Source organism: Procambarus clarkii, chromosome 84 (assembly GCF_040958095.1).
Source record: "Procambarus clarkii isolate CNS0578487 chromosome 84, FALCON_Pclarkii_2.0, whole genome shotgun sequence".
Taxonomy (NCBI): domain Eukaryota; kingdom Metazoa; phylum Arthropoda; class Malacostraca; order Decapoda; family Cambaridae; genus Procambarus; species Procambarus clarkii.
The window spans coordinates 16,330,985-16,339,993 of NC_091233.1; positions in this window are offsets into that span (position 1 = coordinate 16,330,985).

A 9,009-nucleotide genomic window follows, 5' to 3' on the forward strand; every position below is an offset into this window, starting at 1 on the left:
TAACTCCACAGACAGGCAAGAGTGAAGACATATGGGCAAAAATAGTAATGTATATTCCACATGGATGTGATGAGGGTTTATCTCATCGCACAATGTATAGAAACTACACAGCTAACTTTGCTCATGTGCATTCATTCTCCCTCACCTTTCGAGGAGGCAAACGATTATTTTAGCAAACTTTGTCCTATAATGAACGCGTCAGGCCCGTTGAATGTGCAAAATTTACTCTGGAGAGTTAACTTTTCCACTTACTCCCCGGGGAAACACAACAAACGTATAGATGATTCGTGCAAGAATCGTTGGTCTAATCCTTTCGATTATATTAAGTAACACTTCATTACAAAAACAATTGCTTTCAATACATGCGAGTGAGCAATAATTAAATATCACATGGCTTATTAGCAGAAAAGTTATGAAATGTATACCTTTGACAGTTTTCCAGTCTATTGTCTCAGATGATTCGAAGAAAGTCGAGGCTCCTCCGTAAACCTCCTTCGTCTCCGGCTCTTTGACCACCGACTTAGGCACATAGAAAGTCTTGCCGTTGATGCAGACGATGTTGTAGTTGAATTCCCTCATCTTCTCCCTGATTTTGGCGATGCTGGAGCCCTCAAGACACTCAATGGGTACCAGAGGCTCGTCTTCTCCAGGTTCGTCAAGCATGGAGTTCCTCTTGTCTACCGCCAGGGTCTTGGAGGGGTCCTTCAGCGCGGGCCGTCGCTCACACACATCAACGAGTCTCTTCACCCCCAAGTTGGCCGATGTCTGCTTATCCGCCGTGGCTGAAGCAGAGTTGCCCTCCAGTTTGCTGTTGTCCTTCTTGCCTCCTTCCGATGACTTGGGGTCATCGTCGGAGAAGCGAACTGACCTCGCGCCATTACTACAATGGCACGAGTCTTCTTTATCGCCAAGTAAACTACGCGTTTCAGAGTTCTCGTCTAAGAGGGAAGTTTTCACGCCACTATGGGATAATTTCACTTGCAAGGAGCGTCTGTGTTCTTTGTGCCGTGGAGGCTCAAGAGGAGGAGTCCGATACAGCTTATAAGGACGCACGATCTCGTATTGTCTCTCAGAATCAGTGGCGGACACTATACTGATTTGGTCAGCAGCTTTGACCTTGAGCAAATTATCACTACCTTGAGACAGGACGGAAAGTCTTCCATCTTCACCTGAAACATGAATTTCAGGAACTTCCTCTTGTATTGCGACGTACTGACTAGGGTCAATTTTAATTCGTTTACTATCTAGCTCATAGGGTCTAAATATAGGCCTACACTTTGCCGAGGCGTCTATAGGCCTACCCGGAGGCCTCTGCATCGACGGGGGAATGACGAACTGCACTTCGTCCTCCTCGTCCGCGTCGAGGCTGCCCACGCGGCTCAGGATCTTCTCGCTGATGGGCTCCACGTACATGTATGCTTGGCGGGCCTTGCCCTTCGCCGCCTGCACCACCTCCGTGTTCTCGATCTCCGTGAACACGCCGCTCACCTCCTCTACAAACCGGCTCTGTTTAATCTTCCCAACCGGTTTCTCGATGACGATGGCGGCTCGTTGAACAGTCGCCTTCGCCGTCTGCACCAGCGGGCCATTCTCCAGCTCGTCCATCGAGTCGTCGAATCGCTGGAAGATGGCACCGCTGCGGTTCTCCAGAGCCTCGTAGGCACTCTGGGCCACCGAAATGGCGGCCTGTGCCAGGTTTTCTGAGCGCCCCCGCCGCGAGGCCTCGCCCTCCTCGAGGCTGGCACCGCCATGGTCCACCACGTCGAGACTGGAAGCCTTCTGGGGTGGGCGCGGCCTAGGCCTGGCCTGGGCGGCGGGCACCGGGGTATCAGACACCTTGGCACTGCCCGTCAGGCTGCTACTCCGCCGATGGTGCATGGCGACCTCCGCATGGCCATCGCTCCAGCGCACGGCCACTAACACCTACAGCTAAGCTACACACACACGCATGGCCGCACGCACAAGTCACTCAACACTGTCTCAAATGTTTCGTAGTGGCTCTCTCCACCGAAAATGGGGGAGGGGCAGAACCTGGAACTCAACAGAAATATTACGTTAGGACAACGTTGCATGCTTTATATATGCTGAAAATGGGGAGGGGTGATGGGGTTGTGGTGGTGGGGGGGGGGAGAACACACAAGAATATGTTCACAACAGCCATTGTAAAGCACCGTCGATCAATAGCACGCTGGACGAACACGATGGCAACACTACATGCTACCACTGGAGACGCCGGTGGGGGTGTGGGGTGTATGTTGGGGGGAAGGGGGAACCCTCCACGACCCTCCAAAAGCCTAGGTAGGCGCCACCGGTGGTGGTGGAGTGGGGGGCGCAAGTGTGACACATGCTATGCAGCACACCGCCCCCCGCCCCCCTTAGCACATGCCCTCTCACGCTGCACGCTAATCCTCGCAATATTAATCCCCGACGCGCCTGTAACAGCGCCTCACAAGCGACGCAATGTTGCAGGCGCCCTGTTGAAGGTACACGAGAGAGTAGGGAGGGTATACGTGATTAAGGGAGGAAGGGAGGGGAAGGGAAGGGGGTCCTGACATTAAGGGAGGGAAGGCAGGGATCACAATAATCCACCAGCAACCACACAGGAAGCACCAAGTTCTCATTTCACCATGGGTAAGGTGTCACCTCAGGGCTCGCTTGCTACACACATAGGCGAGTCTACTGGTGTAAGCTGAACACCAGGCAGTGTTCATGGTGTTGAACAGAACACCAGGCACTGTTCATGGTGCTGGAGAGAACACCAGGCACTGTTCATGGTGCTGGAGAGAACACCAGGCACTGTTCATGGTGCTGGAGAGAACACCAGGCACTGTTCATGGTGCTGGAGAGAACACCAGGCACTGTTCATGGTGCTGGAGAGAACACCAGGCACTGTTCATGGTGCTGGAGAGAACACCAGGCACTGTTCCTGGTGTTGGAGAGAACACCAGGCACTGTTCATGGTGCTAGAGAGAACACGAGTAGTGTTGAGAGAGTCCAGCAAAGAGTTAGTTGCCTGGAGTGGTTGTGGTGTCGGGCGAGACGAGCACCGAGACACACTCACGAGGGTGTTCAACACTATACTAACTACACACGTCAAGACTTCGACCAATAGAAGGGCGGGAACCCTACTTGCTGAGGAGGTGGGAAGGTTGGTGGGGGGGGGGGGGAGGGAGGTTAGCATGGCAGGTGGGACGGAATTTGGAGGGAAGAAATCCAATGCACTACAAGAGGTAGGAAGCATTATCCCCCTTTCCCTCGTCACTTTCATTTTCTCTACCTCTCTGCTTTCTTCCAGTATACATTTCATTGTTTTTCATAACATCCACCAAAGGATATCTCCAAACTGGAGATACCGTCTCCAGTTGGAGAGGATATCTCTCAACTCAAAGACAAATTTCAGATTTTTATCCCAGGTAGGCCTCCGACTACCTCATACTGACGCAATTATTATTTCCCAGGCCGGCCTCCGACTTCCTGCCACCGGCGTAGGTGATTTATTTTTTCCAGGCGGGCCTCCGACTACCCTGCTTTGTCAGCATCACCTTAGAAGCACGAAGAGTGTGAGACATGGGACAGGAGACGGGAAAGGGGAAAAAGTTGGAGAAGCTTCGGTCAGGAAACAAAAGGAAACAGCATTTAATGCTTTTTTTTAACATTAAAGCACAAAAGGAGGGCTAAGCTTAAGTTTTTACGATGGATGAGAATAGACGACAATTCGAGAGAGATAAGAGAGACACAGAAAGGTTTCCTGTAATTCTGCACATTAAGGCAAGATAAGACATTAAGGCAAGACATTAAGGCCTTGTCTGTAAACAGACAAGGCTTTGCTGTTTACATTAAACATTTAAAGGTCTGTTGTGTCTTTCTTCTTATAATCTCTCAAACTGAAGAGAAAGAAATGTTAAGAATGGAGAAAGGGGCTTTAAAAAAGGCATCCCACAGAGAAGATGAAGAGAAATAGAGTGAAAAAATCTCTATTAAGCTTTAACTACACAAGAAGGTGTGGGTTGCCTAATTTATATTCATTATCAAGTTTATTGGAGTACTTTTAATAGTGTGTAAGGAACAGATGGAAATCATTAATGTTATATACAAGACAACCATCGCAGGGAGAGCTTTTTAAGGTGTATTTTAAGTTCAATGCAAAGATTTTAGTTTATATTTGTACGTGTTTAACGTATGTTTAAATATTTATGGTGTTGAATTTTTAATGATAGAGAGGATAAAATTAACTTTTTTTTCTTTAGGATATAGTATAGAGGAAATGCTGCTGCATAAGTCTTTATTTTAGGGAAAAATGAATGTGACTAAAGTCTTTATTTCAGGGTAAAGTGAATGTGGCTGAGGTCTTTAATTTAAGGAAAGATGAACGTGGCTGAGGTGTTTATTTTAGAGACAGGTGTATATAGGTGAGGTCTTTGAGGTATATATATATATATATATATATATATATATATATATATATATATATATATATGTCGTACCTAGTACCCAGAACTCACTTCTCAGCCTACTATGCAAGGCCTGATTTGCCTAATAAGCCATGTTTTCCTGAATTAATATATTTTCTCAATTTTTTTTCTTATGAAATGATAAAGCTACCCATTTCATTATGTATGAGGTCAATTTTGTTTTATTGTAGTTAAAATTAACGTAGAAATATGACCGAACCTAACCAACCCTACCTAACCTAACCTAACCTATCTTTATAGGTTAGGTTAGGAAGCCGAAAAAGGTAGGTTAGGTTAGGTAGGTTAGGTATTCCAAAAAAAATTAATTCATGAAAACTTGGCTTATTAGGCAAATCAGGCCTTGCATAGTAGGCTAAAAAGTGCGTTCTGGCTACTAGGTACGACATATATATATATATATATATATATATATATATATATATATATATATATATATATATATATATATATATATATAATTTTAATGTTTGGAAACTTTTACATTTTAATTACATAACAATGGCATTATTTAAAAAAAATGTTAAGACACACATTTAGAGTACTTAAGGTATGGTAACTTCAGGAATTTATGGAAGAGGAACATGCACCTGTTAATAGCGCCATAGAAATGGATTTATTTTAGGTTCAGGTGATATTAAGTTTTTAAATCTGTTAGGAATATAGGGAAAATTTAGATATTAATTGAAGCCATTTCTGGAAAGACATATTGTTCATTACTGCCTGACACTGAGAGCAGTGTTCAATATCAGTATAAAACAATTTTCCATATAACGAACCTCGCTCGAACGACCGTAATGTATATAATTAGTGTGACAGTTGTCAATTGCTTTTCATACTTTAGGAGTATGTAGAACCTCCTTAAGCACCGCACTCAGTACACTGTATCTCTTGGTGTCACGTTGGGCGCCATACTTATAATATCTATCTTTTCCATAGATCATTTTCTTTTATGAAAGGTTTTTGTCATTTGAAGGTTGAGATTTGCCTCGCCCTCCTCTACTGTTCCCGTCTTATCCTCGTGGTGATAGTCAAGACATGTTGACTTTTGATAAACCTTCTCAATAGAGAATTACAAATAACATAGTCACTCTAATGAGGTAATTAACAAGTCATTCACTTGGAGCCTTGGGGATGCGAACCAGCGACTCAACAATTGACAGCCAAATACGAAGCTGACTTCCATTCTGTAAGCTATTTATTCCTTCCCTTGAATCAATAAGTCAACCTGAACTGTTCCATCCATCCATCACATAATCTCTAAACCACTTATTTGTTTATATTGGCCCAACCACTTGGACTGGACAGTATATAGCGATGGCCACAATCCCTAACCGTGCAAGTGGTTGGGCACCATCCCTTCTCTCCACCCTATCCCAAAAATATTATCATCCTATCCTCTCCAAGTGTTAAATAATCGTAGTGGCGCTGTGAGTCTCCTGAGAGACCTTACGTAAATTGTTATATGTAACTTGTTATACGTAACTTGTTATACTTGTTATACTTAACTTGTTATACGTAACTTGTTATACATAACTTGTTATACGTAACTTGTTATACATAACTTGTTATACGTAACTTGTTATACTTGTTATACTTAACTTGTTATACGTAACTTGTTATACATAACTTGTTATACGTAACTTGTTATACATAACTTGTTATACGTAACTTGTTATACTTGTTATACATAACTTGTTATACGTAACTTGTTATACATAACTTGTTATACGTAACTTGTTATACTTGTTATACTTAACTTGTTATACGTAGCTTGTTATACTTAACTTGTTATACGTAACTTGTTATACGTAACTTGTTATACGTAACTTGTTATACGTAACTTGTTATACATAACTTGTTATATGTAACTTGTTATACGTAACTTGTTATATGTAACTTGTTATACGTAACTTGTTATACATAACTTGTTATACGTAACTTGTTATACTTAACTTGTTATACGTAACTTGTTATACGTAACTTGTTATACGTAACTTGTTATACGTAACTTGTTATATGTAACTTGTTATACGTAACTTGTTATATGTAACTTGTTATACGTAACTTGTTATATGTAACTTGTTATATGTAACTTGTTATACGTAACTTGTTATACGTAACTTGTTATACGTAACTTGTTATACATAACTTGTTATATGTAACTTGTTATACGTAACTTGTTATACGTAACTTTTAATACGTAACTTGTTATATGTAACTTGTTATACGTAACTTGTTATACGTAACTTTTAATACGTAACTTGTTATACGTAGCTTGTTATACTTAACTTGTTATACATAACTTGTTATATGTAACTTGTTATACGTAACTTGTTATACGTAACTTTTAATACGTAACTTGTAATACGTAACTTGTAATACGTAACTTGTTATACGTAACTTGTTATACGTAACTTGTAATACGTAACTTGTAATACGTAACTTGTTATACGTAACTTGTTATACGTAACTTGTTATACGTAACTTGTTATACGTAACTTTTAATACGTAACTTGTAATACGTAACTTGTAATACGTAACTTGTTATACGTAACTTGTTATACGTAACTTGTTATACGTAACTTGTTATACGTAGCTTGTTATACGTAACTTGTTATATGTAACTTGTTATACGTAACTTGTTATACGTAACTTGTTATACGTAACTTGCTATACGTAACTTGTTATATGACTTTCGCTTGTCACTACAAGAGTACAGATCCACCCTTTTATAAATTGTATTTTCTTCAGAAACATTGTCTCGTTTTCTAACGAAACGCAAAATAAATTGCTATTTACACCATGTAATATATGTGCAATGTTGCAACCTGTGGAGGTTAGTGTTGTGAGGCCTGAGGCCCCTGATGGGTGGCACGTGCCGGCTCCAACTGCCTCGTTTGTGTCAAATGGGAGGCAGCGGCGCATTCTTCCTGTTGCCTGGTACTTTAGTGCCCGAGGAAGCACTCGGGCTATTCCTCAAGCCTCTGGATGCCCATTTCCACTGACAAACATTTACCTTTGGCTAATGCGGTAAATGCTTGCTTCAGTTTGTCTGCTGATGCCTTGGAGAACAAAGGATTTTTTGCTTGGTTATCTTCCTGTAGCAAATTACACACCATGATGTGTTATCCAACGACGGTTTTGTGCTGTTTATGTTCTTATGACTTACTTCTGGACTTGTCTTGGACCAGGTTTCCTCTGGTGTAAATTTGTTGATGTTTACCATCTTGGAAGCCTCGACTGTCGGAACTGTTGCTTGATTTTCAGCTGATAATCGTCTGAGGGTCCTAGCCCCTAGGACATCAGCAACCAGGAGAGTTCGCCTAGTCTTGAGGGACTCTGATTACTCAGCTTCTCCAAAGCATTGGTCAGCGACGCCCTAAAAGGCTAAGCAGACGTCAGTTTCACATGAATGTATCTATTAACATAATACATTTTAACTTCCATTAACGTAACGATTAGTGTTTCTTTTGTTAAGTAGCAGCTTCTCAGTCAAATAATTTCTTTGCCCAATGGGTGTTTTTCTCTTAAAAATGTTAAAATTTTGTTCAAGCACGGGTCTGATAGCTGAGTGGACAACGCTCGGGATTCATAGTCCTGAAGTTCCGCGTTCGATCCCCGGTAGAGGCCAAAACAAATGGGCAGAGTTTCACCCTGATGCCTCTGTTCCAGGCGGGCCTCTTTGCCCAATGAGGTAGCAAAGTAAATAGGTACCTGGGAGCTAGACAGCTGCTACGGACTGCTTCCTGGGAATGTGTAACAAAAAGGAGGCCTGGTCGAGGACCGGGCCGCAGGGACGCTAAGCCCCGAAATCCTCTCAAGATAACCTCATGATAAGCATCTCGATAATAATAAATAACTCTGTTCATTAGAGGGGGACATAATTGGAGGGGACCTAAACATTCCCTGTAATGCGTTATGTGTGATTTCCTCCGAGGCTAAGGGTCCCTCTTCTTCCAGCCAGAGGTGGTACTCCCATATTTTTTAATCTTTGTTCATTGTATATTTATTTTAAATGTGTATTAATAGTATCTTCAGAGGCCACATAAAGTGAGAGGATGATTTTTGAAGATATTTGTCAGTCTACATGTGGCCTGATTCTTGCCCCCCACTGAAGGCGGGTCGATCCAATTGCGACCCATTTTTACGCCTGTGGTGGAAAAAGTCACGTGAGAACGCACATTGTCGTGCAACCAGCTCCGATGATCGCGTCAGACGTCGAACACACATGAACGCGGGTCGAAGCCCGGACCTATAATGGCCGGTGTGTAGGGTGGAATGTGACCCACTACGCCGACTGCGATCCCAGATAGGTCGGTCACACACACACACACAGGTTTGGAGCGCCACCCTAATGACTCCAGTACACGCGTACCCACGCAACATGGCTACCCCACCAACACCATTCCCTTGTTGGGAAAAGCTGCGGACTTTAACGACCCGGAAGACAATTGAGTGTGGCTTGAGTTGACCCTCTTCTGGTTGAGGAACTGCAGAAAGACTAAGAGTGCGTCATCCACTATGCTCTACTCCCTCC